An 8995-nucleotide genomic window follows, 5' to 3' on the forward strand; every position below is an offset into this window, starting at 1 on the left:
CGCTCTGTCGCCCAGGCTGGAGTGCAGTGGCACAGTCTCGGCTCACCACAACCTCCACCTCCTGGGTTCAAGCAGTTCTTGTGCCTCAGCCTCCCGAATAGCTGGGATTACAGGCGCCTGCCACCATGCCCAGTTAATTTTTGTATTTTTAGTAGAGATGGGATTTCACCGTGTTGGTCAGGCTGGTCTCGAACTCCTGGCCTCAAGTGATAACACTCACCTCGGCCTCCCAAAGTGCTGGGATTACAAGGCGTGAGCCTCCGCACCTGGCCCCAGTGTTTTTGTTGTTGTTGTTGTTTTGTTTTGTTTTCCAAATATTTTCTGTGAAAAATGGTTAAAATTAGTGTATTGGATTACTGATGGAAAGAACACTGTCAGACATTTTATATTAAGTGTCAGCTATTGTAAATTAATAGCTTAATTCCTCAGACACATTATTTTGAGCTTCAGTTGAAGGCTTTTAAAACCGCTTTAAACACACACACACACACACACACATATTGCAAAACGTTTTTAAAACCAATTATTTTAATTTCTCTGGTGATGTAACTTTCCCAGTTCCTTGCCTGACATTTTAGTGATAATAATGGTTTCTATATTATTTTCATTAAGATTCGAGATATGTTCACCCAACTTGATATGGACCAGCTTTTGGGACCTGAGTGGGACCTTTACCTCATGACCATCATTGCGCTGCTGTTGGGAACAGTCATAGCTTACAGGCAAAGGCAGCACCAAGACATGCCTGCACCCAGGCCTCCAGGGCCACGACCAGCTCCACCCCAGCAGGAGGGGCCACCAGAGCAGCAGCCACCACAGTAACAGCCACTGGGTCCAGCCTTGATCAGTGACAGCGAAGGAAGTTATCTGCTGGGAACACTTGCATTTGATTTAGGACCTTGGATCAGTGGTCACCTCCCAGAAGAGGCATGGGACAAGGAAGCATTGAATTCCTAAAGCTGCTTAGAATCTGATGCCTTTATTTTCAGGGATAAGTAACTCTTACCTAAACTGAGCTGAATGTTTGTTTCAGTGCCATATGGAATAACAACTTTCAGTGGCTTTTTTTTTCTTTTCTGGAAACATATGTGAGACACTCAAAGTAACGTCTACTGTATCCAGCTATCTTTCTTGGATCCTTTTGGTCATTATTTCAGTGTGCATAAGTTCTTAATGTCAACCATCTTTAAGGTATTGTGCATCGACACTAAAAACTGATCAGTGTAAAAAGGAAAACCCAGTTGCAAGTTTAAACGTGTTCGAAAGTCTGAAAATAGAACTTGCCTTTTAAGTTAAAAAAAAGCTATCTTGAAAGTGTTTTGGAACTGCGATAACTGAGAAACTCTTACCAGTCCACATGCAATTAGACATACTCAGCATATTCGTTATTTTAAAAGGGAAGGTTGGGAGGTTTCTTATTGGTGATTGTCACGCAGTATACCATACTCCTGTCCTTCAATGACTGAAAGGCCTTGTTAAGGAGTTTTTTGTGAGCTTTACTTCTTTGGAATGGAATATACATATGCAAAACCGTGTGAACTGACTCCTTGCGCTAACGTGAATTTGCCCCACCTAATCTGTAATTTGCTTGTTTCTTTTGAATATACAGAGCCTTGATCCAGAAGCCAGAGGATGGACTAAGTGGGAGAAATTAGAAAACAAAACGAACTCTGGTTGGGGTACCACGATCACAGATACACTTTTCCTAAAGTTGAAGCATTTGTTCCCAGGATTTATTTTACTTTGCATTTCTTTTTGCACAAAGAACACATCACCTTCCTGAATTCTTTAAATATGAAATATCGTTGCCAGGGTATGGCTTACAGTGACTACTATTATAATACTAAAACTCAGAGAATCAAAGATGGATTAAACTCAGTGGTTGATGAAAGCCAAAACCTGTTTATACTGTTCTACACTATTCAGGTATCTTTTTATTTCTGATAGTTTTATATTATAATAGAAAGCCAGCCACTGCTTAGCTATCATAGTCACCATTTTCTCACTGTTAACATTAGCAAAATCAAGGCTACTGTGCTTCAGGATTGTCTGGTTAAATAGTATGGGAAAAAAGACCGAAGAGTTTCACATAATTACGTGAAAAAATTAAAGCTTAAACTGAATTTGTATTTCATTTTGTTGTCAGATGGTGGTGTTCACCAGCCTGTATCTTGTCTGAGACTGCATTTGTATCTGAGCAGGTTTTCTACGCCTGCTGATGTCAGTCTGTTTATACTAACCTTCATGCTTTTTTCCCAGAATCCCTCATCTGCCAGAAAACTTGAAAAGTTTATTGCTTGTAGAGTTGTACTGCTTTCATTTTTGAAGTTGAGGTAGTAGTTAGAACTAGATTTAACTAGTCTATAATGAACATGAAGGCTTTTATATATGAAGTTGTATACCTTTTTGTGTTTAGAGAATTATGGGAAACCTGGTAAGCAAAACTTTCCTCCCAGATAATTGCCTCCAAATTCAAAGAGTTGGTCACCAAGAGAGCCATATGTATGAAAGCATATCTGTGAAAAGTAGGAAATTTACCCCCCCCCCAAGTGTAATGTTGCTTTAGGCAGCTCTTGTAAATATTAAGACTTGTTTGGTCTCTTACATGTAGAGATTTGAGTGCAGTTGGTACAGTACTTTGGTGTCTCCACCACTGCCCCTTCTCCCCGCTTCAAAATAAGTGTAATCCATGGTAGCAGCCACACTTCCTTTAGAAGGAACTGTTATAATTTATTTAAAAGTTGAAAAACCACCCAAGATGACTACCAACTTTCACTTTTTTCTTCTGCCATCCACCCTCATTTTTCCTTTAGCAATATTTTTATATCTAACTTTCTTTCCCTCCATTAAGTACATGCTTTGAGAAAACATTTCTTAAAACAGTGTGTGCCACCTAAGCCTGGATGGGAAAGTGCAGTCTTGTTCTTCATATAAAAACACACTTCTTATTAGTTTACCACTTGCCTTTTTTATTGTTAATGTTCTGAATTTCCTTTTCTTGGCTTGTTTCCACTTCATTTCACCCTGGGTCATTTGCTGCCAGCAGTTTGTGAATGATATCTTTCAAATAACTTAGTTCTTATGGCTTCACTTAAAGACTGTCTCAAAAATACTTTGCTGTCTTCTTTTTTGTTCATGGGACATGGTACCTAAGCAAATAGGAGTTGGGTTTGGTTTTTCTCCTAAAATAATGCTCAATACTTACCTAATCAAATGGCATCCATTTGAATAAAATGACAATAACTAAAGCTAGTTAATGTCAGTAACATTAAACTAACTCCAGGATTCAGGAGTTTTAATGTTAGAATTTAGATTTAACAGATAGAGTGTGGCTTCATTTGTCCATGGTAGCCCATCTCTCCTAAGACCTTTTCTAGTCTGTCTTCCTGCCTTCGAACTTGATGACAGTAATACTCTGTTTAGTATTCTCTTGTGCATTTGGTTGTTGCTTAGCCGACTGTCTTGAAACTATTCATTTTGCTTCTATTTTTATTTTGCAGAGGTAGCATTGGTGGGTTTGTTTTTTTTCTGTCTCTCCGTGTTTGAAGTTTCAGTTTCTGTTTTCTAGGTGAGGCTTATTTTTGATTAGCAGTCAATGGCAAAGAAAAAGTAAATCAAAGATGACTTCTTTTCAAAATGTATTGTTTAGCACTTAACTCAGATGAATTTATAATTATTAATCTTGATACTCTTAAGGATTTGTTACTTTTCTGCATATTAGGTTAATTTTTACCTTACATGTGAGAGTCTTACCACTAAGCCATTCTGTCTCTGTACTATTGGGAAGTTTTGGAAACCCCTGCCAGTGATCTGGTGATGATCTGATGATTTATTTAAAGAGCCGTTGATGCCTCTAGGAAACTTAAGTATTTTATTAATATACATATAGGAATTTTTTTTTATTTTGCTTTGTCTTTCTCTCCCTTCTTTTATCCTCATGTTCATTCTTCAAACCAGTGTTTTGAAAGTATGCATGCAGGCCTATAAATGAAAAACACAATTCTTTATGTGTGTAGCATGTGTATTAATGTCTAACTGCATATGCAAAAACTTCCTTTACAGAGGTTCGGACTAACATTTCACATGCACATTTCAAAACAAGATGTGTCATGAAAACAGCCCCTTTACCTGCCAAGAAAAACAGGGCTATATTTGTTTCAATGACAGCTGATATTTGTTTTGAAAGTGAATCTCATAATATATATATATGTATTACACATTATTATGACTGGAAGTATGTAAGAAATGATCAGAACAAAAGAAAATTTCTATTTTCATGCAAATATTTTTCATCAGTCATCACTCTCAAATATAAATTAAAATATAACATTCCTGAATGCCTGAGGCACGATCTGGATTTTAAATGTGTGGTATTCATTGAAAAGAAGCTAAATTTCTCCACCCACTTGGTATTTCAAGAAAATTTAAAACGATCCCAAGGAAAGATGATTTGTATGTTGAAGTGACTTTGCACAAGTAAAAGTCCGATGTTGTGTGCATGAACAGGATTCCTTGGTTATGTGCAGGGAATCATCTCACATGCTGTTTTTCCTATTTGGTTTGAGAAACAGGCTGACACTATTCTCTTTGATTAAAAAATAAACTCATAAAACTCATAATGTTGATATAATCAAGATGTAACCACTATAAATATGTAGAAGAGGAAGTTTTAAAAGACCTTAAGCTGGCATTGTGAAGGAACACCATGGTAGACTCTTTTTGTAAATGTATTTTGTATTTAATGAAATGCAGTATAAAGGTTGGTGAAGTGTAATATAATTGTGTAAACAAATCCTGTTAATAGAGAGATGTACAGAATCGTTTTGTACTGTATCTTGAAACTTGTGAAATAAAGATTCCACCTCTGGTTATCCTGTGTGCTGTAATATACCACAACCAAGCACCTTTCCAGACAGACTTTTTTTTAAGCTGAATGATTCAATTTTTTAATGTTTTTTGGAAATTCAGAAGCTTCTGAAAACATTCATTTGGGGCAATTTGAATTTATCTTTCATTTTAAACTCCTGAAATGCAGATTTTTACAAGTTCAATATTGCCCTAGGGAGAACATGAATTTGCTAAGAAATGTTATCTTTTAAATCTCTAATATCTTTGTCTTGAAGCAGCCTTAATATGTAGTAAGCATGATTCACTTTAGCCTGATTATAATACAATTTATCTAAAGTTTGTTTATGCGTTGCTTTGTCCCAGGAATTTTTTAAGAGGACTTGCAGAGACATGTACAACACAGTAACATTTAGACTAAATATGCTCTGAGTAAAGGAGAAATGAAAAAATATTAAGTCAAGAGTGAACATGTACACAAAGTGCAATTTTCGGAAGTGGGCTACAAATATGGCCCCCAGCTTCCCAGCAGGCAACTCAAAGAGGTAACCGAGGTAAAATGTTCCAGCTTAGAAGCATTAGATCTTGGATAAAAAGCCTGCGTGATGCAAACTGTGGCAACTGAGATGTCAGATATCGAGATCTCAGATTTTACTTGGGGGAGCACAGTCAGTCACCCCAGATGACCTTGACTGACCTAAAAGTTGTGAGGGAAGTCGGATGTCAGAGCCTTAACACCAGCGGGTGACCATCCAACCTGGGGCAATGCCTGTTCACCACTTAGCCTCTTTCTAACAAGTCATTAGAACGTCCTGCATCTTCATTGGCTGCAACTTGATGAGCTACAGCCTCTTTCCTAACTTCCTTTATGATGCTAATTTAGGCTGGTTATACCAGCTTAGAAGTATGCTTACATTAAGTTACAGCAGATACACAAATTAGATGCGAGTAAAATTTCTGTAGTAGAAACTATGAAAAATAAAAAGGAAAGTTTTTACTTTTTGGGTATTTTTCTACGAATAAGAAAAATAAAGTGAGAGTTAGAACCTATCAGTTCAAAAGGAGGTACTGCTGTGTAATGGGCTTTGTACATTCCTTCTCATGTCACGCCACTACTTCACCATCAAATTGAACAAGCTTTTAATTAGATCCTGAAAATTCACCACCCTAGTAGTTTACTGTTAGTATTATATTTTGAGTAGAACTCTGATTTTCCCTAGAGGCCAAATTCTTTTTATCTGGGTTAATTTCTTTTAAACGTAATGCTGAATTGTATATTAAATCCCATTTATAAAAATCGCACAATTTTTTCTCATGTAAGTTGAGTGGAATGTGGTTAGTTAACTGAATTTGGGATGTTCATATAAATAATTTGTTGCTGCTCAATCCAGTTTCCCTTTGCCTCCTCTCTGCCGCCCAGTATAACCTCGTTAATTCACCTCTCAGACTTGGAAAGAATGTCTCATAAGTCTTGGGAGATAAGAGATTCAGGCATCCCACGTAAGGATTCTAACTTTGAAAATGAATATGTCATTGAGTTTTACACGATTCAAGATTTAAATGGGGGCAACAGAAATCTCTGTTCTTGGAAACAGTTTATTTCAGGATGTGAAAGCCCAGCTGTGGGTTTCAGAGTTTGCACACCTGCGTTTCCTCACCCTTCGTCTGTGGCCATGCCCGTAGATGCTTTTCTCAGGAATATTTGATTAATTGAACTTTTTTTGTTCTAAATGCAATCTCCTGAAATGAGTAGAGACTAACACTGGCTGTGCGCGCGTGAGTGTGATTGCATGGTGGTGAGGGGTTGGGGAGCCTTCCAGCTGATTTTGTTTCCCTGAAGTACTAATGAAGAATTTACTTGAATTGTTCTAACCTGTACATGTATTTTCTTTGACCTACCATTTGGACAATGTTCTGTGGTTAACATCTTAAACCTTTTTTTTTTTTTTTTTTTTTGAGACAGGGTCTCACTCTGTTGTCCAGGCTGAGTGCAGTGGCTCAATTAGAGCCCACTGCAGCCTCAAAACTCCTGGGCTCAAGAAATTCTCCCACCCCAGCCTCCTGCATAGCTGGGACTACTGGTGTGTGCCACCACGGCCAGCTATTTTTTTATTTTTTGTAGAAACAGGGTCTCCCTATGTTTCCCAGGCTGGTCTCAAACTCCTGGGCTCAAGCGATCCTCCCACGTCAACCTCCCAGAGTGCTGGGATTACAGGTGTGAGCCACTGTACCCAGCCCATCTTACATCTTTCAGTGCATGGAAATTTACTTCCAGGACTGCGAGAGCTGAGAAGAGCAGGGTATTTTCTCTTTAGCCTTCTTTGGACCGTAGCTGAAGTATGTGCTGTAGGTGAAAGCACCCACACTGGGCCTGTAAAGAACTGCCTTTATTTCAAAAGGAGGAAAAAGTAATTGAAGCCTTAAGTTTGTGTGATTGGTATCTATATTTCATCACTCATTTGAGACTTAAAAGTAATTAAAGCCTCATAACTAGACTAATGTTTTGTGTTCCCACATTAGCTAAACCAAAGAATCTATTGAGTCTCAACACAGTACAGTAAGTTAAGAGAGCATATTTGTGCCTTAGAGCAGTTAAATAGAGGAGAAACCCATGAACAGAGATGAAACCCCATTTACAGAGAAATGAAACTCCATCTCATCTGACCTATTGCGACTACTTAAAGGGGCTTTTAAATTGTGAGTCACCATTTCAGGGCAGGCCATTATGACAAATCAGACAGATGTGTAAGGGAAAGGTCCATGGCCGGGTGTGGTGGCTCACGCCTGTAATCCCAGCAGTTTGGGAGGCCGAGGCGGACAGATCACGAGGTCAGGAGTTAGAGACCAGCCTCGCCAACATGGTAAAACCCCGTCTCTACTAAAAATACAAAAATTAGCTGGGCATGGTGGTGCACGCCTGTAATCTGAGCTACTTGGGAGGCTGAGGCAGGAGAATGGCTTGAACCCAGGAGGTGGAGGTTGCAGTGAGCTGAGATCACGCCACTGCACTCCAGCCTGGGTAACAGAGCAAGACTCTGTCTCAAAAAAAAAAAGATCCAAACACAACCAACCATTTGATCCTTGCATGAGTTCTCCTGAGTTGCCCAATCCCTTCCCAAAACAGATTAGTGATAGTCCTAGCCCCACGGAATGGCCCTTCTGGATGCCATAGCGAGAAAGTTCTGGACTGCAGTCGAGTCCTCACAGTGGTTGGGTGGCCCCAGACAAGTCATTCGCTGTACAGGGTTCTCATAGGCATCAAGAGACTGGGTACCGGGGATGGTCCTTAAGGTCCTGTCCAGCTGTGGGAGGTCTTAAGTACCAAAAGAAACCAAATTGACTTTTTATTCCACTGACACCAGACCCTTTACAAGGCTTCCTGGTGGAAATGACAACATTCCTCTGTCCTAAAATGGTTGACTCCAAATAATTTATAAGCAAAATTTATGTTATACATAAGGGGTCGGGTGCAGTGGCTCACGCCTGTAATCCCAACACATTGGGAGGCTGAGGCAGGCAGATCGCTTGAGGTCAGGAGTTTGAGACCAGCCTAGGCAACATGGTGAAACCCCATCTCTACAAAAAAAAAAAAAACTAGCTGGGCATGGTGGTGTATGCCTGTGGTCTCAGCTACCTGGAAGCTTGGGAGACTGGGATGGGAGGATCACTTGGGCGTGGGAGGTGGAAATTGCAGTGAGCCAAGATCATGCCACTGCATCCCAAACTGGGTGACAGAGTGAGACCCTGACTCAAAATTTGAAATAAAGTTTATAACATAAGGTTTCATTTGGGCATTCATTCAACAGCCTTTATTAATCACCTACTATCTTCCAGACCCTGAAGTGTAAAATGAATTTAAAGATGAGTATGAAAGAAAGACCGAATTGAAAGAGGCTGTTTTCCTCTGCCGGTCATCTTCACCATTGACTGAACACAATATGTGACAGATGCTAAGTGTTTTACATCCATTATTGAATTTAATCTTCAATACTCCAGGATGTCAGTACTAGTCATGTCATTCTCATTTAACAGATGAGGCAACAGGTTTGGACAAGCTAAGCAACTTGCTCAAAGTCACTCAGCTAGTGTTAGTCATAAAACTCGAATTCAAATAAAGAACTGGGCAGGGCATGGCAGCTCACACCTGTAA

Source organism: Hylobates moloch, unplaced genomic scaffold (genome assembly GCF_009828535.3).
Source record: "Hylobates moloch isolate HMO894 unplaced genomic scaffold, HMol_V3 SCAFFOLD_16, whole genome shotgun sequence".
In the NCBI taxonomy this organism is placed as follows: Eukaryota; Metazoa; Chordata; class Mammalia; order Primates; family Hylobatidae; genus Hylobates; species Hylobates moloch.